This window comes from Canis lupus (genome assembly GCF_003254725.2).
Source record: "Canis lupus dingo isolate Sandy chromosome 9 unlocalized genomic scaffold, ASM325472v2 SANDYCHR9.02, whole genome shotgun sequence".
NCBI classification, from domain to species: domain Eukaryota; kingdom Metazoa; phylum Chordata; class Mammalia; order Carnivora; family Canidae; genus Canis; species Canis lupus.
In genome coordinates this window covers 173,149-200,627 of record NW_026019390.1, presented here as the reverse complement: position 1 = coordinate 200,627, position 27,479 = coordinate 173,149, and the positions used below count along the sequence as shown (strand labels likewise).

The 27,479-nt window shown below is 35.8% G+C and overlaps 1 long non-coding RNA gene across 1 annotated transcript; it reads right to left on the bottom strand.

The window, feature by feature from the left end:
• Positions 1-203: 203 nt before the first annotated feature.
• On the bottom strand, positions 204-27,192 carry LOC112651210 (uncharacterized). The gene is made up of 3 exons (XR_007409549.1): positions 27,092-27,192; positions 25,975-26,089; positions 204-286 (listed from the first exon to the last, which is right to left on the bottom strand). It is a non-coding gene; the product is annotated as an uncharacterized LOC112651210 (long non-coding RNA).
• Between the last annotated feature and the right edge of the window lie 287 nt (positions 27,193-27,479).

Genomic DNA, 27,479 nt, shown 5'->3' with positions numbered 1-27,479 from the left:
AGATGGTATGCATGATGGAGCCTCTTTAAGGCCTTTGTAGAAACACTGAAGATTATGGTGTTGGGTGTGGAGATCTACTCCTTGGCAGCACCAGAGACAAGTCTCATAAGTCAACTCCCCTTTGCTTCTTGAACCCACCACCTGCCCACCTGGAGTGGCCTGTCTGTGTTTCCCATCTCTCCTGGCTCTCCGTGTGGGGCCAGTTGTGAATCAACACTATGTCTTCTTGCCTCTTCCTCTTTCTTCTTCTCCTCTTCCTCCTCCTCCTCCTTCTCTGGGTTCAAGCCTGAGGAATGGTAGCAGGACAGTTTAGAATTCAAGAACCAGATCCAGGATCCCACGTTCTAGGCCCAACTTGCAAACTTAGAAGCTGTGAGCCTTTAAAAAAAGCTGCTTCATCATCCTCTGCCTCAGTTTCCTCTTTGGTAAAAGAGGGGATTGTCATCATCATCATAATCGTTGTCCTGTCAGGAGGATTTAATCAGCTGATAAACCTAAGTGCACTTTGATTGTGCACTTGATCTATTGAATTTTGAGGGGGAAGCTATGGCTTTAAGGCCCTTCTACTAATAAGAACAGATGGGAATATATTTTTTTAGAGATTTTTATTTATTATTTGGCAGAGGAGAAAGGGAGAGAGAGAAGCACAAGCTGAGGGAGTGGCAGGCAGAGGGAAGAGGAGAAGCTGATGTGGGGCTTGATCCCAAGACCCCAGGATCATGACCCAAGCCAAAGGCAGATGCTTCACCCACTGAGCCACACAGACACCCCTGGACAGGAATATATTTATTTAAATTACCTTCTAATGTTAAATCTCTGATATCTGACTTTATGAGGCATCTTCCACATTCATCAATATTATTACTGACTCCAGAATAAAATTTTGGAAGATTTTCTCCTTATCTTGGCTCTTCTTGAGTCTTGCACTCTGGCTTTGGTTCTTTTAATTTATATTTAAAATAAGTTTTAGTCATGTTAGTCCCTCTCATTTCAAATGTTCACTATTAACTTCTCTGGGAGTACTTTGCTATTTTTCCACTCTTTTTCACTGTGCTCCCAGAAACCTTTGCACTTTCTTGACTCAAGCAGATATCACCTTTGTTACCATTGTTTTGCTGCATCCTCAATACATTTTATCTTGTTTGCTAGGGTGGGGACTTTGGTTGCTCATCTTTTTGTCCTTGTGAGGCCTTAACAAAAATATCTGGCATGTTGCGTGTACTAAATACACGTTAGCAGATTGGATACATAGAGGAAAAAGTGGATAAAAGTGTTGTTGAATCAGTATGATTTTTGTTCTTTATCGCCTATGAAATTCCAACCTGGGTTACCTGAGTGGCTCAGTGGTTTAGCACCACCTTCAGCCCAGGGCATGATCCTGGACACCTGGGATCAAGTCCCACATCCGGCTTCCTAAGTGGAGCCTGCTTCTCTCTCTGCCTATGTCTCTGCCTCTCTCTCTGTATTTTTTCATGAATGAATAAATAAGATCTGAAAGAAGAAAGAAAGAAAGAAAGAAAGAAAGAAAGAAAGAAAGAAAGAAAGAAAGAAAGAAAGAAGAAAGAAAGAAAAGAAAAGAAAAGGAAGTTCCACTCTTTCTATCCTCTCTTTGATGTCTTGTAGAGTTTCACCTTGGTGAATGAAGCCCTCCTTGATTATCCCAGACTTGGGAATATTTTTTTTTTCCCTAAAAATTGCTCCAGGATTAGAATCCTACTACTACTACTGCTGCTGCTACTACTACTACTACTACTACTACTACTACTAACCACTACTACTTATTCCCCTTCTCCTCCTTCTTCCTCTCTTCATCTTTTATTATGTTATTTATAATTATTATTTAATAATTATCTTTTTTGAATTGCTACAAAGTCTTGGGGTAAGGACAATGTAATACAATCTGGTATCACCTTCAGGTCCTCACACAGCATTAGATTCATGTTAGATGCCTAGTACATTCAAGATTAGTGAAGGCTGCTGTGCTTTTCCCAAAATTCACTGGGGCAAGGAGCCCCCTGAAACTGAGAAGGCAAGAACCCAAAGACCCTCCAGGGAGTCTGTGGTTGAATGAACCTGTTTGGGCTCAGAAACAGACAAAATGAGCGGCTGGCCAGCTCTACTCCCATTCTGAGTTTCCAAGTTGTATGCAACAAGGACTATAATAACTAAATTCTAGAAAAGACAGAGGAAGAGGGACAGGAAAACACTGCCGAAGCAGGGGAAGCAGGGACATACAGGCGCTGAGAGCAGCTCAAAACAGAGCCTTGAGACATAACGCAGGTGCCTTGAAACAAGTGACTGTGGATGGAAACAGATGTGTACCAAGCCTCGCTGAGTAAGAAAGAGAGAAGTGCCCTTGGGCTGTAGTAACTCTCGTTTTGCAGGATTGTCGCACTTTTGAAAAGCCTTTGAACAAGTATACCTAAATGGCGTAAAAACAAAATGACACCCAGGGATAAAGGTTGGGAAGCATCTGGCAGCAGCTTCCAAGTTCTGCTAGCCGGGCCTCTTTTCCTCCTTGGGTTTTGATTGTTTTGCTTTCAACCAAGGAATAAGAAAGAATAGCAGGCAAGTTTCCAGGGTTTGGAAAATTGTAGGACACCCCCATTACTATTAATTGCAATATACTTTCTACATTCATTTTTTAAGAGAAGGTTGGATTAGGAAATGTACAGGCTCATCAACCAAAGGACAGAATGCTGGCTACTATTCGGACCTCACAGGAGATTTTTGGAAAAAAAAAAACCTGGGAATGGTGAATGGAAAAAGGACAATCTAAGAGCAAGGCCCACCATTGAAAAGCAATCCGCAGGCACGTTTGATTCTGAAATCCCATCTCAGGTCTTTAAACTTGGAAAAAAATGTGTTTTCTTTAACTCTTGGACTGTGTCAATCATTTGTAAGACATCAGAAATTAATTAACCTTTATGTTTTCAGATTTTTCTGAATTATGAGAAGAGAACTGAATAAAATAACAACAGTCCTGATATCTGGCAGAGGATAAAACGTGGCTTTAAGAACCTTAAGATCCTTTTAAAAAAAATGCCGACATTAAACAAAAGCTAGATGAGGGTCGAGACCACGATCTCTCAGAGATAAACAATTTCATGGATTTGATTGCTCTACTGTTCATCATTTTCTGGAGTTGTGCTTATAATGTAATGATACCATGATAGCGTAAAACCATGTCAGCTTTGCAACAAGATATGATTTTAAGTTAAAAATGACATTGTTTCATGTTTTGGTTCTTCATTTGGCACAAATGGCACTGTACCTAAATTCAAAGGACTGATTTCATGTTTCAGTATATTTATCACTCAGTGACCCATTGGTGCTACTGTTATGTAATTGGAGTAGACTTGTAGACAAGCATTCCTTCCAACCATTATAAGATTTCTTATGCAATGATGCTGAGTTGGTTAGAAATGTAAAGTTTCAACATCATCACCATCACGATTATAATTACTTTCTTTCAAAAGTAAGAGCAGCTCAATATGAAAAGAACATTCATGAAATAACTCTGAGAAAGCTGAAGTCGTTGCTTTGGGTCCCACTTTGGATGTTTCTATTGAGATGCTGGCTGTAAAGGTATATTTTTCGGTTGTTATATTTCTGTTATTCCTTGCAATTTCATATACAGGAAGGCTGAGGTCCAGTGACCTCTTCACCTACTCTTAAAATGCTTCTTTATATTGCTTTCAACGTAAGAAGTAATAGACTAAACATAATGGGAAAAAGGATGTGCTGTGGGGCCAGACCAAACCTGGAAGCAAAGCCTAGCTCTGTCTTTTAACAACTGTACACCTCTCTGAACTCTTTGTTGTTCACCATGAAAATTAAGACATTAGGACTGACCCTGCCTCTGAGTTTCAAGGATTTAAAACAATGTAGGTAGGTCTTAGTAAATATGGCTAGTGTGAAAACAGTATCTCATTTGTTTTGCTCTAACAGTTGACAGATAGGTAGGTCTACTGTCCCAGATGACTCCTTTATGACTATGCCCTATTTAGAGCCTCCTTGCAGATAAAGTCATGAAACATTATTTTCTTACAGCTGGATTTCCTCTAGAGATGTATGGATATGCCTTCCTACACACTGGTACCTTCAACTGCTGATGGAAGGAAAGGTCAGTCTCATTTTTATTAAAACAATAAAAATAATGTAATTTAGAAACAATTTGTGCTTTCTTCCACCTCTCTCTCCCCAGAAGAGATGAAAACTTTGCCAAACTGGTGGTATCATCTCACAAATCATGATTGTGGGATGGAGAGAGCTCTCAGAAGCATTTTCCAAACAGTGGAATTGCTTGTATTATTTTCAAATGAAACACAAGATCTGCACTATTCTAGCAAATTTATTTTTGGATAGAAATATTTAACCCATTAATTGAATGGATAGTATTGACCTTTGCATAACCTGATGAAAAATTATGCTGCGTGCTTGAATTCTCATGTAGAAAATGAGGGCAAAGGGATCATTTAAATCTAACCTTGCATTGTACGTGAGCAAACTTCAGTAAGAAGAACTATGTGTATCTAAAGTAATATAATGTAATGCATTTTATAGCATATACTATGTGGATCTAAAAATGAAAGTATTGAGAATTGCCCAACAACTATAAATATACTGTAGGATTATCTCAAAGAAATAGCAACATTCCCCCCTGCCTCAATTTAACGATAAGAAGTTAATTGGCGGCAGATGTCACCCTCAACAAGCATAACTGATTTGTTTTTTTTTTTATTTGACTTTTAATGATTCAAATAAGAATGAAAGTACAATTGTCTCTCTTTAATTCACATTGCTCTGAAATGTTCATAGACAGGTATATTGCCATTGTAACGCAGTTAATTCAAGTGTTTGTTTTTTGTTCTATACCATACTGTTTTGATTACTATAGTTTTATACTGTATCTTGAAATCTGGCATTGTGATAACTCCAGCTTTGTTCTTCTTTCTCAAGATTGCTTTGGCTAATAGGGGTCTTTTGTGGTTCCATACAAGTTTCAGTATTATATGCTCTCATTCTGTGAAAAAATGCTATGACATTTTGATAGGGATTGTTTCTAACCTGTAGATCGCTTTGGGCCGTATCAGTATGACACTTAACAATATTAATTCTTCCATTTCACGGAGCATGGGATTAGCTTACTATTTGTGCTGCTTTCAATTTCTTTTATCAATGTTTATAATTTCAAGAGTAAGTATTTTCAGCTCCTTGGTGAAGTCTGTTCCTAGATATTTTATTCTTTTTGGTTGCATTTGTGAATGGAATTGTTTTAGTAATTTCTCACTCTGCTACTTTGTTATTAGTGTATAGAAACATAACTGATTCCTGAGTATTAACTTTTTATCCTCCAAACTTTCTGAATTCACTTGGAACTTCTAATTTTTTGGTGAGTCTGTGGGGTTTCTATGTATAGTATCATGCCTTCTGCACATAAGTGACAGTGTAATTCTTAGAACTGGTATAGCCCTATTGAATGCCCCCCACAAACTAAGATCACAGCTGGAAAAAAATTAGAAGCAACTTAATTGCAGGAGATGCCTGGAAATACTTGAAGTGAAATGGGTTCATAAACAAAAGAGGTAAATTATTTTATTGGGTAAACAAAAAGTGTCTTTGAAACCTATGTTGCCAAAAACCATAAGTTCGTTACCTATTCATTTTGCTTAACATAGGTTTTTTTTTTTTTAATGATAAGTAATTTGAAGGCCTGAAGCAGACATGCTATTTAACTATTTTTTAAATGTGGTCCAGAAAAGGAGAAATCAAATGATGATTGTATCATGGTTAAATGAAAAACATGCATAAAAGAAAGGTAGTGGAGGAGAAGAGTAAGTTCACTAGAGCATACAATTTATTGAATATGTCTTTCTGAGTTTATGACTTTATGAATGGTTGCAAATGGAAGATTACCATTTGAAGTGTCCATGCTAGTTCTCAGTATAAAGGAACCTGTTCCATAAGAGACTCTTCTCTTGTATACAGATTTGTATGTTCTTTCTTATTAGGTCACAATATGTTGTGCTTTAGTATGGCTGATGCTCTTACTGTGTGTACAAAATACACGGTACAAAATCTAAACCTTCACTTTGAACCTGATTCTCTCTGTTGTCTCAGGTTTAGCATTAAGACTCCTTGGCATAAATCTTCAAAATGGAAATAATCATGTATCCATAAGACCTAGGGCCTATTCAAAAGAAAAATGATACTCTTAGTGCCACAGACCAGGACCATCACTGAGAAAGCAATCCCCGTCACTGCTTCAAATGTTTCCTTTTTAATAATTATGTTTTTCCTTCATAACATTGGATGTGTTTTTCATTTTGCTCTATGGACACTAATATTTTATAAGTTTTTTCCCCACTTCTAAATTCTGGACACATGATCATCATTCTTCCTTGACTACTGAGGACATTTTCTTGAAGCCATTATAGATACAAACACTTCCTCCCAGACTTCATATAGACTTCACTCCATGATAATAATGTCTTTTGAGCAATTGAATGCAAGGACTCCTAGATGTAATGTGGAAGGCAGAAAGGAAATTCACCGTGGATGGAAAAGAAAATGAACCACCAGAGACAAGATAAATGCGTACAATAAATATAATATTGTACCCCAGGGGATGAGAGAGTCACTGTACCTAATGGCTACAGAATATGGTTAAGCCATAAAGATAACATAAAATAAAATAGTACCACTATTCCCAGTTGCCACTCTTCCAAATGTTGCCATAAACCTAGCAGTACCACCGGAAAAATTAACAGACATTTCCATGATGCATGGACCACCAACGAGGCTCAAAGAGATATGACTCAATTGTAGTTTTCTGGTTTATCTTTTAAAAAGCTAGTTTGCATAGGAATGTAAGTAAAGACCAGCTTCAATTTCCAAAAGAAACCTAAACTGTACATAATTTATAAATTCACATAAAGGGTGTGTATATACCACTATTAGGCCCAGGTGGCATATAAGGAATATATACAATTATGAAGAAATAATTATAAGTAATGAGTAATTATTGAGGCTGTTATTAAGGAAATAATGACCAAAAATTCATGAATCTTAGGCGATAATTACCTATTTTAAAGAAATTATAGTTTCCCAATATAATGTATATATTAGGTTTTAAAACTTTTAGAATTATGAAATACAATGAACAAATAGTGCATATAAACATAAAATAGGTGTCTTATTCAGCTGAATGAAGTGTAATAAAAAAAACACCTGGGTTTTTTATGCCTAAGTCAAGAAACAGAATGTTGATACATCCCAGAAGCTCTTCTCTATCATAGACTGCTCCCTTTCCCTAGTGACAACTCCTTTTCCCAAATTTTTTATAGCTTTATGGAGGTATAATGTCTGCACATATTTAAAGTCTGCAATGTGATAAATTTGCTTTATTTAGATGCTTGTAAATCAGTTATCATAATAGAGTCACTGAGCAATGTGTTAGCCCCTCAAATTTCCTGGACCCCTTTACAATTCTTCTTTACATTTCTATTGCACGCCCCATCCCTAGGTATCCAATCTTTTTTTTTCTGTTCCTATATTTTTAGTGTTGGAATTTTCCTATAATTTTCCAGAGATGGAATAATACAGTTGTATTCTTTGTCTTTCTGCTTTTCCTCTGCACATTTGTTTTGAGACTCAGCCATCTTGTGATGTTTATTAATAACTCATTGTTTTGTATTACTAATAGCCCATGATATATATACTGTTAAGATATAATAGTATGGAAGATATAATATAGAAATAAGAATAGTACTTATATTGTATATATTATTTTTATAAACAATATATTATAATAGAACATTATGTATAGAAAACAATTATTTATCCACTTTCCTGTTGATGGACAAATACATTTTTGTCAAGTCTGGTATATCCTTTCACATACAGGAGCATCAACCTTCTGTGTGAACATTCCTGTACATGTTTTTTATGGGTACTGCTTCCCTAAAATACCAAGGAGTAGAATGGCTGGGTTATACTGTAGATTTATTTTTAAATGTTTAGATAACTGCCAAATGATTTTTCCAAAGTGGTTCTATCTGTTTACATTCCCACCAGCAGTACATGAGAGTTTCAATTATTCCACATCTTTGTCAAAACTACGTATGGTCTGTCTTTGAATTTTAGCAATTCTATTTAGTAGGAAGTGATATTCCATTGTGTTTTTAAAATTCATTTTCTAAATGACTAATAATGTTGAGCCAATTTTCATGTGTCTATTCCTCATCTGTGTATCTTCTTTGGTAAGGTGCTTGCTAAATTCTTTATTCTTAAAAAAAAATCCATTGTTTGCTTTTGCATTTTCAAGTTCTAAAAATTCTTTATATACAAGTCTCTTATCAGATATATTATTTGCAAAAATCTTCTGCTAATCTATGGTCATGCTATCCCCTTCACAATGTCTTATGAAGAACAGAGATTTTTAATTTTGATAAAATATGATTTATCAATTTTTGTGGTTCATGCTTTCTGGGTTGAGTCTAAGGAATTTTTACACAGCCAATTTTAACAAGCCATTTTTCCCCTTAAGTATTCTTTAAGAAATGCTATAGCTTTACATTTTACATTTAGGTCCATGATCCACTTTCTGTTTATTTTTGTATATGGCACAAGCATGGCTCAAAGTTCCTTTTTTTTCCATATAGGTATCCAATTGTTCCAACAGTATTTATAGAGAATTTTAAATAGCCTTCGCTCAATAACTTCTAAAATAACTAGAGAGACAATTAGTAAACATATAGAGACTATGTAGATAATATACTTTAAATCAAAATAAAATAGTGTGGGTGACAGAGAATTGTGATTTTTAGCATTTTAGAAGTGAAAAAGAGATAGACTAGGAAATTTTATTCTTTGTTTCCTTTCCAACAGCTCTGGGCCCATTGGAAATCTGTCTTCCTCCCTAGTGTAATGCCTAGGAAATTATTCTGTCTCAATATCCTGAGTGCCCAATTGCCTATTATCAGTATGATGAAGGTTTTGGATTCTTGGAAACAGTCAAATGCAATATTTCACTATGTAATTAATTTCTGGTGGGAGTTTTCCACCAGATGTTGACAATGTTTCTATTATGCATTCAGAATATTTGGGATAAAAATGAAAATTTTCTCCCAATCAAGAAAAATTATATATATATATATAGAAAGAGAGAATTATGAATTTTATATATATAATAAATTTATGTATATATATACATTTTATATATATATATATATATATATATATATATATATATATATATATATGATGAACATCATAGATTATGAGGACCAGTAGTTTAGCTGGGAACAAATACTGTATCAGGCAAAATTCAGATTCTAGGCTATTTATGATGACCCAAGATGCCAATGATGACATTAATAAATTACCTTTGGAAGAATATCATTAATAACTATTTTAAGCCTTTATGTGTCTAGAACTGTAATTTTTTTTTAAAGATTTTATTTATTTATTCATGATAGTCACAGAGAGAGAGAGAGAGAGAGAGACACAGGCAGAGGGAGAAGCAGGCTCCATGCACCGGGAGCCCGACGTGGGATTCGATCCCGGGTCTCCAGGATCGCGCCCTGGGCCAAAGGCAGGCGCCAAACCGCTGCGCCACCCAGGGATCCCCAAGAACTGTAATTTTTTTATGTTTCAAATGCTTCATCTAGAAAGCAGTGAGGTTAAAATTGAATATAATGTGCAAGGAAAGAGAAGTAGAAAATGTGGCTGTTATCTAACCCTGAAATTCTTTAACCACATTAGGCTAAATAGTTACTTTCCCCTCTTTGAAAATCACATGTTGTTATGTAACAGAAAAGTGTAGGTTTATATCCACTACTTTAGCTTTCCTGAGAGATAAAACTGAAGCCAGAATTGTCAAATACACACATAAACACACACACACACACACACACACACACACACTTAATAAAATAGGTTATAACACAGGCACATTGAAAAGGTAAATCTCTATCTCTTGTTCAACAAGTTCAAAAACTAGGATATAACTGCAAGACATTCACCTTGAAAACCCTGAGAATATAAAGTGTAATCCATGTTGGATGCCATCTCCTATCCAATTAATACTTGTTCCCTATCCTGTTACCATGAAAGCTTCATAACTAGTTCACAAGACGTACCCTTGGGACATCTGGACTTTAATTTTTTTTTTAAAGATTTTATTTATTTATTCATGATAGTCACACAGAGAGAGACAGAGAGGCAGAGACACAGGCAGAGGGAGAAGCAGGCTCCATGCGCCGGGAGCCCGACGTGGGATTCGATCCCGGGTCTCCAGGATCGCGCCCCGGGCCAAAGGCAGGCGCCAAACCGCTGCGCCACCCAGGGATCCCACATCTGGACTTTAAAGGTGATGGTTAGCTCCTGTGAAATACAACCCACTATTTATGACCTCACTGATGTTACTGTGTAAATTAACTGGAATATAAATGGCTTGGATTTACCTAATCAAGAAACATCAAAGGGCTTTTCCAACTTTTGCCATTCACGATTGACTGTAATAAAAATCATACTCAAACAAATTCATTTCTTAAAAACATAAAAGGTGAGGGGCACCTGGGCTCAGTGATTGAGTGTCTGCCTTTGGCTCAGGGTCATGATCCCGGGGTCCTAGGATGGAGTTCCACATTGGGCTCCCTGTGGGGGAGCCTGCTTCTCCCTCTGTCGTGTCCTCCACCTCTCTCTTTGTGTCCCTCCCATGAATAAATAAATAAAATCTTAAAAAAAAAAAAGAAAAACACAAAGGTGAAACATTTCCTCTAACACTTAATAATTGTATCTGTTATCTGCATTCAGTGGCTTGAACAATCTCATCTAAGGAATGATACTCCATAAGAAATATTTTAGAAGATAATAACATGTAGAGAAACTAAACTGTTCACTTCCAACAGAATGTAAATGACTAAGAAGCAATTACGATCTCCCTCCTCAGCTTCAAAAAACTGAAATAGAATATTAATAATTAAAAGAAAGTAGAGCTAGGATAGAGGTTCATTGGTTTAATGAGATTGTACTCGCAGTGCTCTGAACAGGGTCCTCAGCATCTCTACTTCCAGATCCAAGCTCTCATTCCTGCACTCACTCTAGACGCTGGGAGTATCTCCTGCTGACACAGCTGAGTCCCTCTCTAGGATTGTCCTTGGCTGAAGAGAATTATGTCTCCTCCTTGGGGATGGTCTATGTTCAGTGATTTGTGTCTCTGCATCAGGTCTCACTCCTTTGCCTTGACTGAGGCATCTTGAAAGGACCATTCCAGTTGCAGAACTTCCCTCTGATTGGCTAAACCCCGTGATGCATCTGCTTCTTCCTTCAGTCCTTCTCTCCTTGCTCCTTATAGGTGATGGGCTTAAGGACCTCTCCCAAGGAAATCTTTTGTACATAACATCTCCATGTAGGGGTCTGTTTTTGGTGGGGAGCCTGACTTACAGAGAGTCAGTTTCTCTCTCTGAGCAGAGAAACAGCACTTTTCTCATGAATAAACTTGGCTCACTTTCCTTCCAGGATCACCAGGAGCATTTTTGTCACACAACATTAGTCTTAATTAGTACACAAAATTCTATTTGCAATCATTTTCTACATCATACTTCCATTCAGCTTTAGAATCATGAGGAATTTCATGAGCACAAGTGAAACCAGGAGACTCAGTAAATCACGTTGGTTAATAGTGGAAAGAGAAAGTAGAGAAATTAGAACTGGTGATTTCGGTGTTTGTGTAATTATAGAATTACTGTTTGTTATTGGGCTACATTCAAAACACTTTCTCTTATTTTCTTCTTACTAATCTTTCATGGATCTGAATTTTATATAACTACAAATAATGTGGAGATGGTATCTATCAATTTTAAAAGGGCATACTTTCCTAATATAATTTTCTAGAGATTAGAAAAAAGGTGTATATTGATGCTTTTGAGTTAGAGAAATCACTAAGAAAAAAGAAGCACATTTTAATTTTCCAAGTTTTAATTTTGATCCTTTTCCATTAGCACCAACAATATATGTAGCAACATTAAATCATCAAAGCAATCCTAGTATTTTTTTGCATAAAATCAGTAATATTTTAAACATTTCAAATCACCACCAGAGGAAAAAGAAAGTAAGTCATCCATTGGCACAAGCTTCTAGCAAATGTTATATACTCATGTTTTTAAAATTTGAACATATACTTATTTTAAATTAAAGCATTGAGAATCATAGGGCCTGAAATATGAAAATATACTGGTTAATACAGTGGTATATTGGAGCTGACTTGCACTGGCTCATGGAAACCAATTGTGAGCATCTCTTTCCACTCGCCTTCAGTGGATAGCACGTTTGTAGCTTAAAATGGGACCATTGTGATAGTATTTACGTATAAGAAATCTGTAAAAAAATACACATTAGGGCTTAATTATATTTTTTCTGGTTGTTAAAACTCTTACCAGGACTCCACAATCTGTTAGACCAGATGATGGGCTCCAAATTAAAATATCCAAAAATAAAATGCGAAAATACTTCAAATAATTTATAAGTATTAATTAAAGAAGAAAGTAGGAGATCAGGGGTTTTCCAATGAATTCTTATTTGATTTCTATATTCTGGGGAAAAGATCTGTAGAGTGCCTAATTACTACACTCTCTCTATTTTTTTTAACACATGCGGCAAATCATCATTAAAATGTTATAATTAAGGGGCAGCCCCGGGGGCTCAGTGGTTTAGTGCCACCTTCAGCCCAGGGCCTGATCCTGGGGACCCGAGATCGAGTCCCACGTCGGGCCTCCCTGCATGGAGCCTGCTTCTCCCTCTGCCTATCTCTGCCTCTCTCTCTCTCTCTCTCTCTCTGTCTCTTATGAATAAATAAAATCTTTTTAAAAAATGTTATAATTAAGAACTTTTTTATTAATTCAATATTTCAAAGAGTATTTTTTCTCAGAAAAAACACATGAGTTTTCTCTAAAGATGAGAAACAGAAGTGCAAGTTTTTGTGAAGATTCAACAGAAAAAAAGGAAGGATTTTACTTTCTGTCTTTACTTGTGATTAGCCAATCCTCCAGCAGTTTATGCTTTATTGGAGGTAAGTTTGACAAGTAGTGTTCAGAGGAGATTATAGCAATGCTTATAATACATTTGACATATGTTATCACAAGGTAACATTTAAAAATACCTCCTTCAGGAATGTCTAGCAAAACTCATTTCATTTATCCTAACATTTCTTTCAGCTCTTGACTATCAGATTAAAAATTACAATTTCGTTGTATGTTTATTGGCATTAAAGATCACAAAGCTTTGAAAAGATTTTTGAATTAGGTCTCTATTATGACAAAATGAAAATGATTGAACTAGCACTGGTCCTCAAATCAGGAAGAAGTAATAAGGGAAAAAAACATTTATTTTTCTGCCCTTACAAAGAAGTTATAGTACCTAGCTAACAGATGATCAAAAGTAATTGAGCATCAAAAGGATATCTGAAAATAAAAAGGATCTGACATGTTTTATAGGAACCTGAATTCTAATTTTCTTTCCTTTTCCTCTTTCTCTTTCTTTCTTTCTTTCTTTCTTTCTTTCTTTCTTTCTTTCTTTCTTTCTTTCTTTCTTCTTTCTTTCTTCGTCTGAATTGCCTCTGTTTTCTCTGGATACCTTTAATTTGTTTGTTTGGTGTCTTCAGATTGGAAATTCTTATTCAAAATTCTGGTGATCCTCTGGTATAACTCTAGAAAAACCTTTGGAATTCCATAACATACATATAATGTACAAGATGCATATTAGTTAATGGGTTTGCATGTGGGGTGATCAGACTGCAGCTGGCCATTTAGTTAGAAGTCCCTCTGGCAAGTAAATCACCACCTCTTAGGTTTTAAAGCAAACAATTCTTTAATCTTCTTGAGATGGGGTTCTACTCCTAGTTGCTAAAATTCCAGGTGGAGGATATGGGAAGGAGTTTGAGAGACTGTATTGGTTTTTGATGCTGCATAGCAAGTTACCATAAACCAGGGGCTTAAAACACATTTATGATCTCTAAGTTTCTGTAAGTCAGGTGCTGGCATGACTCATCTGGGTCTTCTACTCCAGGTTCTCTTTTGACAGACTGAAATCCAAGGCTGTGGTCTTATCAGAGGCTCCAGTGAGATAGATCTACTCCCAGGATCCCTCACATTGTTGAGAGATTTCTTTTCCTTGTTGTTTCAGAACTGAGGCTCCCATTTCTTTCAACTACTTTGTGTATACTCAGCACTCCACTTTACCTCACCTCTGGGTAGTAGCCATAGTCTGGAGTCTAACTCTTATGAGATTTTTAGGGCCAGTCAAACTCTTAGGCTGCAAATTCTTCCTATCTGCCAAGTCTTTTCCTTTCCTGAATCTGCAGTTTTCTTAAAGTCTGTTGAAATTTCTGAATTGTATTTGAGTTCTCTCTATTTTTTTTTGTTTTTGTAGAGTTTCTCCTTTTATTTTTTTTTCTTTTTTTTTCTCCTTCTTTTAATGTTAATTTTATTGTTATTTTAATGAGGCTGGGGAGGAGAAGAAATCTGCCATATTTAACTTGCTGTTTCTCCTTAAGATTTTGGATTTTTCCTTTCCTTTTTTTTTAAAAAAAAAATCTGTTTATTCATGAAAGACACAGAGAGAGAGGCAGAGACATAGGCACAGAGGGAAGCAGGCTCCCCACAGGGAACCCCATCCAGGCCCTGTGATCAGGGCCTGAGCTAAAGGCAGATGCTCAACCACTGAGCCATCCAGGTGCCCTGGATTTTGCTTTTCCCAATGCTATGCCTGCTCTCTCATATCCACAGTATCTCATGGGAGGATAAAACCAGAGCAGTGTCTCTGTTTTCCCAAATCACATGAAGCATCTTTTCAGAGTTCTTGCATCAGAAAATATAGAAGGAAAATAAAATAGAAAGATTAGCTAATGACAACAGTTAGATACAGGAACTCTTAGGTCCTGGAATAGTCATGGTCAGAGCAGGTATCCCCAGAAAAGATCTGATGGGGAGCCCCAAAGCCTGGAGTGCCCATGGGCCTCAGAGAAACCCACTTTTTAGCCAGAGAAGTAGCCTTGCCTCTGGCATCCCTTAGGCCACTCATTAATTAGTACACAAGAGGAAGTACCTTGGCATATTTCACAAAGATAGGCTACACAGTCTTTGCAAGTGCAGTACATGCGACAGCAGCAATGTGTGGAACTGTAGCCATCGCAGTTCATTCTGTGTCACCCAGTAGGAGAGGAAGGTCAGGATTGCATTTTCATTGTGTCCATGTGTCTCTCCTTCAAATCACTAAGGACCAAATGCATTACCTCCTAGTGACACATTTTCGCCCCTCAATAAGGCATTAGAATTTGATAAAGGGAATGCAAAATCAAACAAGAGCAAAGAAGAATGCTGTGCAGACTTAGATCTGTTAAGTATAACCAATTTAAAATACTAGAAAATCTGCATCAGGTGTCGGAACGCCCTCCCCCTCCCAAATCAAACCCAGGTCCTAATATTAACTTCTATAACTAAAATCCTGTTGAAGTGGTTATTCCACAGTGAAAAAGTAAGCTACCCCTGAATTTATTCACATTTCCATTCTTTGGGATGGAGATACTGCTTACAGGTTTGTTATGTGAGTATTTCCTAGTTGCTAGCCTTAAGAATTTCCTAATATACAGGGACGCATTCTCATTTTTTGTCTTGAGTTAATTCTAATAGATGCGGCATATGGAAAGTATGCATGTAACGGTGGGAGTGTATGTGTTTCAAGGAAAGTTTTTGAAAATTATCCTAAAAATTTTAATTTTAAAATTAAAATAATTTAATTATTAATTGCTGAATATGCCCGACAACAAGTATGGATGTTTTGGGGGAGGACAAATGAAAGACCTCAAGAACATAATTTGACCAAATTGTTGCTACTGTGATTCAGTTCTCTCCCCTAAACACTAAATATTCCTGACTGTCTCACATAGTTTGGTGACACGGAGCTAAAAGAACACTATTCTTCTTTTGTAATTAACATGGAGTGGTAGGGACCATACATTATTCTCTTATCACCCAGTGAGTAAATGATACTGGGCCCTTCCAGTGGACCCTGTTTATCCACCTGCAGCAGAAGCTCAAACTGAAATAAGCAATTTGGGCCTCACATTCTCTTCTCTGTTAACTTGACAATGTCCTGTTTTGTATTTGCTGCAAGCCACACCCCGAGACTTCAGAATGCACTTAAAAATAAAAAATAAAACACTTGCCACATCCTTATTCAGCAATTTAGAAATCCTCTAATTATTAATATTCATTTTTTCCTATAGAGGGATATTGGCTTCATACAGTGAGCACTAATCTTTGTTTTAGAAAAAAATGCAAGTCTTAGCATTTCTTTAATCTATGTCTTTTAAGGGTAAGCTGTTGAAACTTAGAAAGGAGAGAGAAAAAAAAAAAGGACTGTATCCAGCGATTATTTGGAAAAAAAAAGAATGACCTCAAAAATTTGAACTTAGATGCATGAAAGGAAATACATCATATATATTTTTTTCCTATGGGTGATGACAGGGCTTAAGATGCAAAATGCTATGCTTGCCTGGAAAAGCTACCTATTTTAAAAAAAAATTAGAGTTTAAATGATCTCCTGGGTACTACTATGTTACTCAGGACTGTCGACACAGAGAAATGAGGCATTCCAGTTACTGAAATGTTGAGAAATGGCCCAAACACTGCCAAGTGCATGTCCCCTACCGTGAGCCATTTCTACTTTCCCTGGACACTAGCCCAATTATGGAGTGATAGTCATTCCAATGCCAAATATGGAGACTCAGGATGCCAGGCCAGAAATGTCCCTTGATGTTTTCCCCTGTACTCATTCAAGAGAATGAACATATAATTGTTAACTGTGATAAGATAATACTTCGCTCACTCTTGTAAAAGTGTCTAAAAAAGTCTTCAGATTTTCCAGCAACATTTGGATAGTGATATGTAGTATATGGTGTGTGCCAAACTCAAAGTTACAAAGCCTTATTCTTGGCAACAACTACAAACAATTTCCATTTTACTATGAAAACTAAAAGAACACACAAAGTTACAGTCTTCTTCTCTGGGGTATTTCCAACGTGTTATCCTAGAGTAAGTATGTTCTTCTTTTGAATCATTTTTCCACCAGAATCACAAGTAATGTAAAAGGACAATTAAAATGATTATTCTAGAACATAAAACCCTCACAAAAGAATATTAAAATGTTACTTATTTTCTTTTGGCTGATTATAAAAAATCATTTAGAATGGTACATTTAGAAAGTAAAGTAAAAATATGATAAAATGTCACCCGTAGTTCCTATATCCAGAATTACAAGTAATGTCATTGTTTTTGTGCATGTATTTCCGGATAGATATGTATGCACATGTATTTTGTGTCTATGCTTTTGCATGTTTATTTTATCATGATTTGTGATCGTACTGTGTAAGTTACTATTTAAGTTTTCCCTTATCATGAACATTTTTAAGGTATCTGAAATCATGAGTGCAGATAAATTTTACAAAATGCTTTGGTCAGAAAATATTTATGTGTCATCATAAGCAATGGCTACCATAAGCAATATAATTGTAGAGTGACATATCTGGAATGGTTTTTAAAAGTCTTTAAATCTTAAAACAATCTATCCATAAAGGAATATTGGATTTACTCTATAGAAGTTTGGACCTTCATTTACCTGCTTTTGTAAGAGAAATGCCATAGGCTCGGACTATCATAATTTTTTTTCTTATGTGGATGCTGTAATCTGGTTTCCATTTTGACTTATTTTTCCTCTTTGAAAGAAGTGGCAACCTGGTTTTCTTGAGTATTCCATTGAGTCACTTCATGTATTTTTTTGGTACAATTTATGTTCCCTGTTTAGAACTGTGTTACACAGGATAAATATTTTGAATAAAAATATACTATGTACATCAGTTTATATATTCCTATTGATTTTATTTTTGAAATGAATTTTAAGTTCACTTATGAATCAGGTGTCACTTCAGGTATTAAATTCCTTTGTCCAAAGTGTGGCCACCGCCTTGGCTATGCTAGGAATGTAATCCTCTCTGGACTAGATAGTTTCTATTTGTTTCACCAGATTCACTCTGCCCTTCCTTTTTTCCTGTGCTCTGTCTTAGGAAGCTGGTCTTTTGGGGTTCAGACACTGGGAAGTTTGTGTCGAAGTCAGGCAGTGGGAGAAAAGTGAGGCCAGATGCCTCATCCACAGGCTCCCTCACTGTGGGGGTCCCTCACTCTCTCTCTCCTCTACTTGTGACATCTTATCTGCTTTGTCCAAATCCCTGTCTTCTGGTCTGCCCAGAAGCTGGCTCTGTTCTTCTGTGTTTTATTTGGTAGAGAGGAGTAGACTTAGAGTCACAAGATTTAGGGGGAAAAAAAAAAAAAAGCAAGAGAACATGGCCTATTTATACTAAAACATTTATAACATTTATTTGTTATTTACTTGAAATATAAATTTAATGGAGCACCTTATATTTTATCTGCTGATCCTAGGAGTGATATAATCATTTTGCTGCCCTCTCATGCCGTTTATCTTTGTGCTTTCCTTACCAGACCCCCACATGGGTCCTTTGTCAACCAGATGTTCTCAGGTTTTCCTTGTTTGATTATTCCATTTGTTTCCTATTAGGAACCTCACTGACACACTGTCTCATCAACTTTTCCATCATCAAGCTAAGTTTAAGATAAACCAATTTTAGGTGTCTTTACTTGGTGTATCTTGATTTGTACCTGTGTTAAAAGGAAAGGATGTCTGTCCCATCTCAATGTAAAAACAAATAGTCATGAGCTCTTTTAGGTTATAGAATGCAATACATTATGTCAAAAATGACAGAGAAAATAGCATCTATAGTGACCCTATGTCAGAAATCCCAACTATGCCGGGTTAGATCTGGAGTATATATGACCCAACTTAATTATTCATACAGTTCTCTTTCCATCCAGGTTAGATCTAATGTATTACAGGATCAGCCCAAACATCATGGTGAAAAGCTAAGGAAAGTATACATTGTGTTCTTGGCATATTCACTATATAACTGTGTGTCCTTCAGAAAGGTAGCTAGCTTCCAGGGGCACCTGGGTGGCTCAGTTGGTTGAGCCTCCAACTCTTGATTTCAAATCAGGTCATGGTCTTGGGGTCATGAGACTGAGCTCAGCATTTGGCTCCACATTCAGTTGGGAGTCTGCTTGAGATTCAATCTCTCCCTCTCCCTCTGCTCCTCCCTCCACTTTCTCTCTAATATAAATAAACAAATCTTTAAAAAAAAAAAAAGCAAGGTAGCTAGTTTCCAGAGTTCATAATTTACCTATGAGTAATGTAATTATAATAGTGTGAATGCCTTAGATATTCTTTTTTTTTTTTCAAAGTAAAGGATATTTTTACTATCAAAATCTTTGGGTTCTGTTTCCTCATCTTTAAAACAAAGAGAAGGAAATGATTTGGTATGGGCAGAGCACACAGAGGATGTTCTAGTTGTTCGTAGCCATTGCACACATAAAATAATGTGTTACTTGATTACCAAATCTGAGTGTGAGATGCTACTTTGACTAGATTTAGGAGTAAAATAGCCATATGATTTATTATCCAAAGCAGGCAATTAAAAAAAAAACCCACCCTGCTTTATTATTATACAATTTACTTATACTCAAGTGCACCCATTTTAAGTGTATCCAATGAGTTTTGACAAATACACACACTTATGCAATCACCACCCCTATCAAGATATAGAATATCTCCATCATTCCAAATGGTTCCCTTATGTCTCTTTGCACAGTTTCTACCCACAATTAGCCCAAGGCAATTCTAGGCTATTTTCTGTCATTGTTGATTAGCTTTGCAAAGGACTTGTGAAATACAGTTTATTTTATAAATAGTCCCAGATGGACCTCTAGTCAAGAAAGAATTTCAGTTACAATAAGAAGTCACTCTGGAAATTAAATCATAAATGTAAAGAGGAACATCAAATTCCTTTTTTGTCCTTCCCAACTTCAGAGATTAGCCATTGCAGAAAATTGCCATTTTATGAATAAGGGACAAAAATGTACATTTTTACTTTTTTTTGTTACTTTTTAACATTTTTTTACATATTACATTTTTATATTTTTGCTATTGTCATACTTGTAGCTTCATTTAATAATTAATGGTGACCCAATGCATTATTCTAATACTCTACAGAGAACATATGCTCTTTGTTTCTTCTCAGTAAGTTGGATTTTGAAATTTGATTTAGTAATTTTAATTATTATATTAGGCAATGGTAGGAAGGCATGTTTTGCTTCTGGCTTGTTTAAGTCGAGAGAATTTATTTTATCTTCAGCCTATACATTCCTCAGCCTACAGACACACACACACACACACACACACACACACACACATATACACAATTCCCTAAAATAGGAAGCAAACCCTTCATCAGTGAAAAAAAGTTTGTTAGTTTATAGTGCAGGAAAAGGGAAAATAGGAATCCTATTTACATTTTGATTAGAGAATTGTTTTTTGGGGTAGGGGTGGCCCGTTCTTTGTAATTCAGCATGTTTACCAGCAGGCCTGACCTCTACCCACTAGATGTCAGTAGTAAACCCCCTCCAGCCAGGCTAATCAAAACTCTCCAGACCTTGCCAAACGTACCCTGAGGGGCAAAATCACCCTTTGGAGAATCACTTTTGGGAGTATTGGGATGTATAACATTTTTTACTCTCCTATTAAGATAGCAATCAACTAGAAGTTGACCTATAAGATTTTCCTGCGGCTTAAATCATTGTTTGGCATTAATATTGCTACATATTAATGTTATGCATTGACATTTTTGCCCACTAACATTATGCCCATAAAAACGACGTCAATATGTACTGTGGGATGATAGGTAAAGCAGGAATCATGGCATTTATTATTTTTTAAAATTAATTAATTTTTTTTAATTAGGGCAGGATGCAATGGACAGATTTACAATTAATTAGGAAAAACTTCCAAGGGGTGGAAGATTTCTTTCTTTTTTTTTTTTTTTTGAAGCAATAACATGCAATAAAACTATCATAGGTTACATTAAATTTTAATTTGTATGTGAATTAGCTAGTTTGCCTGAAACATCGAAATCATTAATCCACTGTTGTTCTTCCTCAGTAGAGGAGCAGTGAGAGCGGATTTCCCCAATTGGCTCGCTTTGTACAAAGGTAACAGATCCAAGATCTGCAGTGCAAAGAATTTGGAGAAACAAACAAGTGAGCAAGCCATCAAAATGTGAGAAGTAGGAAAAGCCCTCATTTGGATCAGGAAAGCATGTATCAGCCGTTTATATTTAGTAAATTGTTCAGAACACAGCTCGTGGCTTCCTATCAGTACGAATTAGAGATAACCTTTCACTATAATAAAAAAAAAACAATTAGATTGTTGCACTCGCTGAAATGCACACATGTGACTAAGATAAGTTCCCAGGTTAATTCCTCTAATTCATCTCTCTTTCTCCATGGACTCTCAGAATCCAGATTATTTAACCCTGAGAGGAAGTATGTCAAGACGGTTCTCACCCTTGTGCTTGAGAACTAACGTATTCTGAGATCCCACAGAGGACAGTTTCCTTGTGATTTACCAAGTGAATGAGCAGCGTGGCTGAGAAAAGTACTTTACCCTTCTACTTGGATGGCCACACGTCTTGGCCCTCAGCTCTTTGCAATTTATTTAGAATTTACTTATAACCTGTGTTCCTGCAATAGTGGCCATCTCTACATACATGGAGAGGAGAGGTATCCACAGCATGGATTTACCAGAGCAGCTTTTTAAATGAGTTCCCAATTAAAGTCTCCATCATCTTCCTAACCTGCCATTTGTGAATGAGTTAAATTTCCTAACTTTATTTTTCTTTAAAATAGTATTCTGATAGTATTCTATTTATAAAAATAATTTTAAGAGCATTTCAAACTTCCACCTCCAGCCACACACACACACACACACACACACACACACACACACTTCAGAATTCAGTTCAATAGCCTGTTTTCCTTGCTCAATGCTTTTTCTTATTTATACTACTTTTCAGTATTAAATTCATAAAGTATAGAAGGTATGCCTTAATAGATCTATTAATTATTCACTCTTTTATGAGCAATTAAGAGCATTGGTTTTGCTCTTAAAAGTATGTACCCCTACATATAATGCATTTATATCAAATATCCTGAGACAGATTTTCCACAGATTACAAACTCATTTTGCATATCTCAATTTATAAACTTTGTTAAAAGATACCTTTCTCTTAAAATATGGAATTTTTATAGTAATTTTCATTTTTTGCTACTACTGTTGACACTGGGGTCTCCCAACTTATAGTTAGGTGCAGAATGCCTCTAGATAAACATCTAGCTTTAATAAGCCAAGGTGGGGAAAAATGGTTATTTCAAATTATCTTAATCGCATCTTCCTTGAGCAGACTTACAAAGTGACTTCTGTTGCAGCCTAAAAAGCCAGTTAAGAATGTGTGTGTGTGAGAGAGAGTGTGTGTGTTTGTGTGTGTGCGTATGTGTGTGTATGGGGAAGGTCAGAGGTTGGGCAACAAGGAGAAATTTGTGTCAGGTTATGAGTATGTAAATTCAACACATTTTCAATAGTTTTTTAGAGAGTTGTCCCCATAAAGGATATTCTGGGAGATTTGGTGTGCTGTGCATTCAATACATTGTAGCGTCTTACTCTCAGGAGCTATGTAGATTCACACAATTGAAAAAGAATACTTCTAAAATCAAGGGTATTCAAGTAGTTGGAAGACCCTAGTTGTTGAAAGGAGCATACCAGTGTAACTGTGAACTCTCCACTGGAGGGGAATAAACTTTTCATTACTAAGTAATTCCAAAGATGAATATTCCCTCTTCTTTTTGACATGCTTTTCTTTCTTTCTTTCTTTCTTTCTTTCTTTCTTTCTTTCTTTCTTTCTTTCTTTTCTTTCTTTTCTTTTCTTTTCTCTTTTCTTTTCTCTTTTTTCTGTTTTCTTTTAGTATCAGTTTGGGACTTTTGATGCTTTAACCTTACAAAATTCCTTGAGTCTCCAAGCCCAGTGGGTTCCTCTTTCCATGTCATGCAGCAGTTATTTTTGTTTTTTCTTTTGGTGATGCCACATATTCACTTTAGCTCTCATAGTTCCCTTCAGTGCTCCATCAACAGTCCCCATCTCCTTTCCTTCAGTCTCTTCCTTATCAAATTAACTAAATCTGCAACAAGCTAAGTCTTTAGAATGTGACACTTTAATTCTGGTTTTAAAACTCAGTTTCTTTCATTTCCTCAAGGGTAAACCCTTAAATTCTTAGCATGCTATTCAGACCTTCTACTGTCCAACAATCCATCTTCCCTTTTAGTCTTTTGTTTTGTTTTTCATCTTTCTTTTTAATCTTGTCTGCTCTTTACTGCTAGCTAGTCAATCCAACAATCCCTGCATTATCTTACTTCCTTTCCTTTCTTCATACTTACCTCTCTTGCCTAAAATGCATTTGCTCCCATTTCAAACAATTCTTCTAGGCCCAGAGAAAAAGTCCCCTCTTCTATGCAGTTGTCTCAGTTCATTCATGATGAATGTAACCTCTCTCTCCTGTGAAACTACATGAGCCGTTGTCCTCACCAATGGAACATACCTTGTCTTGTGGCACTGTATACATATATCTTCAATTATTATTTAACTAACCTATGTTGATAGCTTGTTTGCCCAATATGATGTCATGCTTTATTTTTTAGCTTAATTGTCCATTTATGTATTTTTTATTTATATTCAAGAAATGATAATGGATTATGAAGAAAAGAAGGATCTAATTAAAGGAGGGAAAAAGAAAATTAATCCTACAGATTTCATGTATGTTCAGTAGAATTAGGAGCTATTTAAGACCTAATCAAAAGAAGACTGGCTCTGTAAGACAAACATAAGTGTTTTTCAAAGCTTACTTGGGTGATGGCAAAGGACAGAAGATATTGTTATTGTAATATCTGTACTTTGAGGAATCATTCTATTAGTTTACCAAATTAGATAAATGAGAGATGAATTAGAAATTATAATAGACTAAAAATATCTACCAAAGAGGAACCATTCATTAATAAATGTTTATTTCTCCTTGTACCACTAAATGCCAAGCATGAATCCTATTATGATAAATCAAGTATGGGAAGAAGTAGCTGTTGCCTTGAACTTTGAGAAAAGTTTTGTTGAGGTCTTATGTGAGCCTTGAAGGATCACAGAGATTACAAATCATGGAGAAAGGGAGTCAGGAAGTTTTGGAAAGTGGCAGGCAAGAAGGGGAGAATAAAGCAACACAGAACTTCACAGGATTCTAAGAAAACTGCTCTAAGAAGATATTAAACTAGAATTTAGTACTTGGCTTATGTCATAACCTGTTCATGATAAGAGGAAATCTTTTTAAAATTAAATCTTCTAAGGATAGGCCTTGCAGATGTGGAAAAATGTTAACAAGATGATATTTTAAATTTCCTCTTGGTTAAACTTGCCTACTTGTAGCCAGTATTAAAGGAAGAGGAAAGAAAGAAAGAAAGAAGAAAGAAAGAAAGAAAGAAAGAAAGAAAGAAAGAAAGAAAGAAAGAAAGAAAGATCTCTTTCTCTCTAGATCTAGCCCATTGTTCTCTCTTCCAACAAGTGGTGACCCAGAAGTATAAAAAGCTACCCCCTAGTATAACATGTTTTGCATCATTTTGGTACATATATAAAATGAAAAAGGAAGTCTGTGGCCTAGTGACTAATGTTTATACCAATATGGATTTTATGATACCACATGCATTAATGTTAAAATGACAATAGAACTCTACCCATATAAAGATTTCTACCCCAGTCTCCTGAAACAGACAGAAATTTGTCCCAATTCAATGGACTTTGTTATTAAGACATTACATTTTTGAATTAGATGTTTATATTAATAACTGGGAAATTGAATTCAAAATAAATCACTTTTGAAATAGAAAAACATTTTAACAAGGACCTATATTAGTTTCCACTACATAATGTCATCTACAAACAGTGGAAAATAGGTTGCGGGACTTGAATTTAAATTAACTCTTTTTATATGCAAGTAACTAGTCAAGAGAGACCAATGCCATACAGGCCAGGAGTTAAAACAAGGGAAATTATTCTTCTGGAAAATTTAACACCTGGGAAATAGATCCTATTAAATAAAAGACATTTTATAGGAGAAATAAAAGCCTAACCAACGTTGTGATGATTCCAGTTGGAGAAAGGATAATATGTTGTCTTTCTACACATTCTGAGAGCAAGAAATTTCAGAGAATATTGGTTGAGAGGGAAAAAACTCGGAACTTTTCACACTAAGTAGACACAAACCAGATTAATATTAAAATATTTCCCCAAAGCAGTTTGTGATTTGATATGCCAATTAAACTGTGGCTTTTTCAAGATACCCTACTCACATATATTGTTAAAAAATTTTACCCTTAAATGAGTAAAAAAGATTCAAGAAATATTCAATAATCACTATCTGCAATGTGTCATTAAAAACTGTAGTATGTTCTTTAGAATTTCTATTTCTCAGAATTGTCATCACATTGTTACATTTCATTTTCATTTCTAAAATTAGGTATAGTTAGGTTAAAGTAGTTATTATATTCTATAGTTACCTGTATGAGACAGGAATTTGGGGGTATAACCATTCAAATCAATTTTTGTTCATTTAAGTATCAGAAAAGAAGCTTATTAATAGTGAGCAATGTCTCTAGAAATCAGGGTTAGAAAGTAGGCAACAAGTGGAATGAAGAAATGGAGACTTTAAGGAACCCAGGATGAGATGTTTGTAATCTCTCTGGACATATCCGTCATACCTTTTCATGGAATGGCATTATTTGCCAATAGTGAATTCAGGTGAAATGATTGTGTTAACCTCGGAAATTTTCTCTCTCTCAAGCTGATGAGAACCACTTAGCCATTCTGTCCAGCTTTTAGGGGAGAGGATCTTATTGGTCCCATTCCTTTCAAGTGCTTACCCTTGTTCAATCAACTATGTTCAATTTTGGCTGCCGGAGACACATTCCATTGGGTGTTGTGGCCAAGAGAAAAAAGTCATTTTGAGCTAAGCAAACATCACCTCTGGGTATCAAGCTGAAAAAAAAAAAAATAGTAAGATTCAAGCATTTGCATGATTAAGATCCCCATAGTCAGTGGTAGAGTTAATTTTAATCTAATTAACCTTTCTCACATAACTTCAGCTGCAAGATCTCTATTGATGAAAGAAATATTCAAGATTGTACCTGACTTAGGATCAGTTATCATTCCTATTTTCTTTTGTCCAAAGGGTTGATATTTTAATACTGTAAGTGTTGACTTATTATGTGAGGTGTTTTAGTGGCTTTTTCCCCCCCTCCTTGTCTTACTCCTTTTTGTGTATGTGTATATGCTCTGTGGTTGTGGAACAGGGACATGGTAGTACTGGCAGAGATTTATCACTGAAATTATATTTACCATGGCATTACTAACAGATGATCAGGTAGGGGTGTTATTACCACTATGTAATTCAATTTCCTTTGAATTTTAATATGAATCTGGACTTTGTATCCTCAAAATGGTATTTCAAAACATGTTTGTATAGCTCACTACTTATAAAAAAAGAAAACTCTTTGGCAGCACAATTTACGTTTCCAAATCCTAAAGATGTGATCCTGAAGCTCCCTCCTGAAGACAAGATTTTCAGAAGGATTTTAGAGTATTTAGTAAATCCTCTCTGCTTTCTCAAATGAAGCATGATTCCATATTTCTTATAGCAATTCTGCTTCTATGTAAAGTGCAGTTCTAAGAATGAAAACATAGGAACCGGGATTAAGTACAGTTTTTAAATCTCCAGATCATGAAAGATAATTGTGAAAGATTATTCTGTCCATTAGCAAATACTTCTGAAATGACACAGCAGACAGGAGATAATTCATTTGGAAAGTCATTCATTTATCCTTTCCCCTTAGGTCACAAGGTGTTTAAATAATTTTGTAGAGGAAGTAGGAAACAGCTGTGGTAAAATTGTGGATTTTATGTCTTTCACTCTTGGGTGTGTAGCTGCCAAAATTAAACCATTAATAAGATGGAGACTAGATGAGGTTGAAATGTACAAACCTGAGCCCCTTCTTTGGGTGAGGCCTATAATGTGCTGCTTTTCTATTCCATTGTTCCCACAGAACACTGAAGGTACATGAGTTAAGGAATTTTTTTTTTTTTTTTTTTTTAGCTTAACTCTTTGCTGGAGTCACAATGGAGCTAAGCAAATAGAAGAATTCTGAACAGGGTCTGGCCAGTAGTTTATGTTCCCCATGCCTCTTCTCACCACCAGATGTAAATTGAACACTTGAAGATATTTTCAAAGCTTTTAGGTAGATGGGATATAATAATTTAGTGCACTGAAAGAAGAGATTGTTCTAAATAAAGAAATAAATCTTAAGGTACTCTAGGGCTTAAGAACAGGACTAAAGAGATCCTATTCTGGAATGTTCTCAAATCATATTCT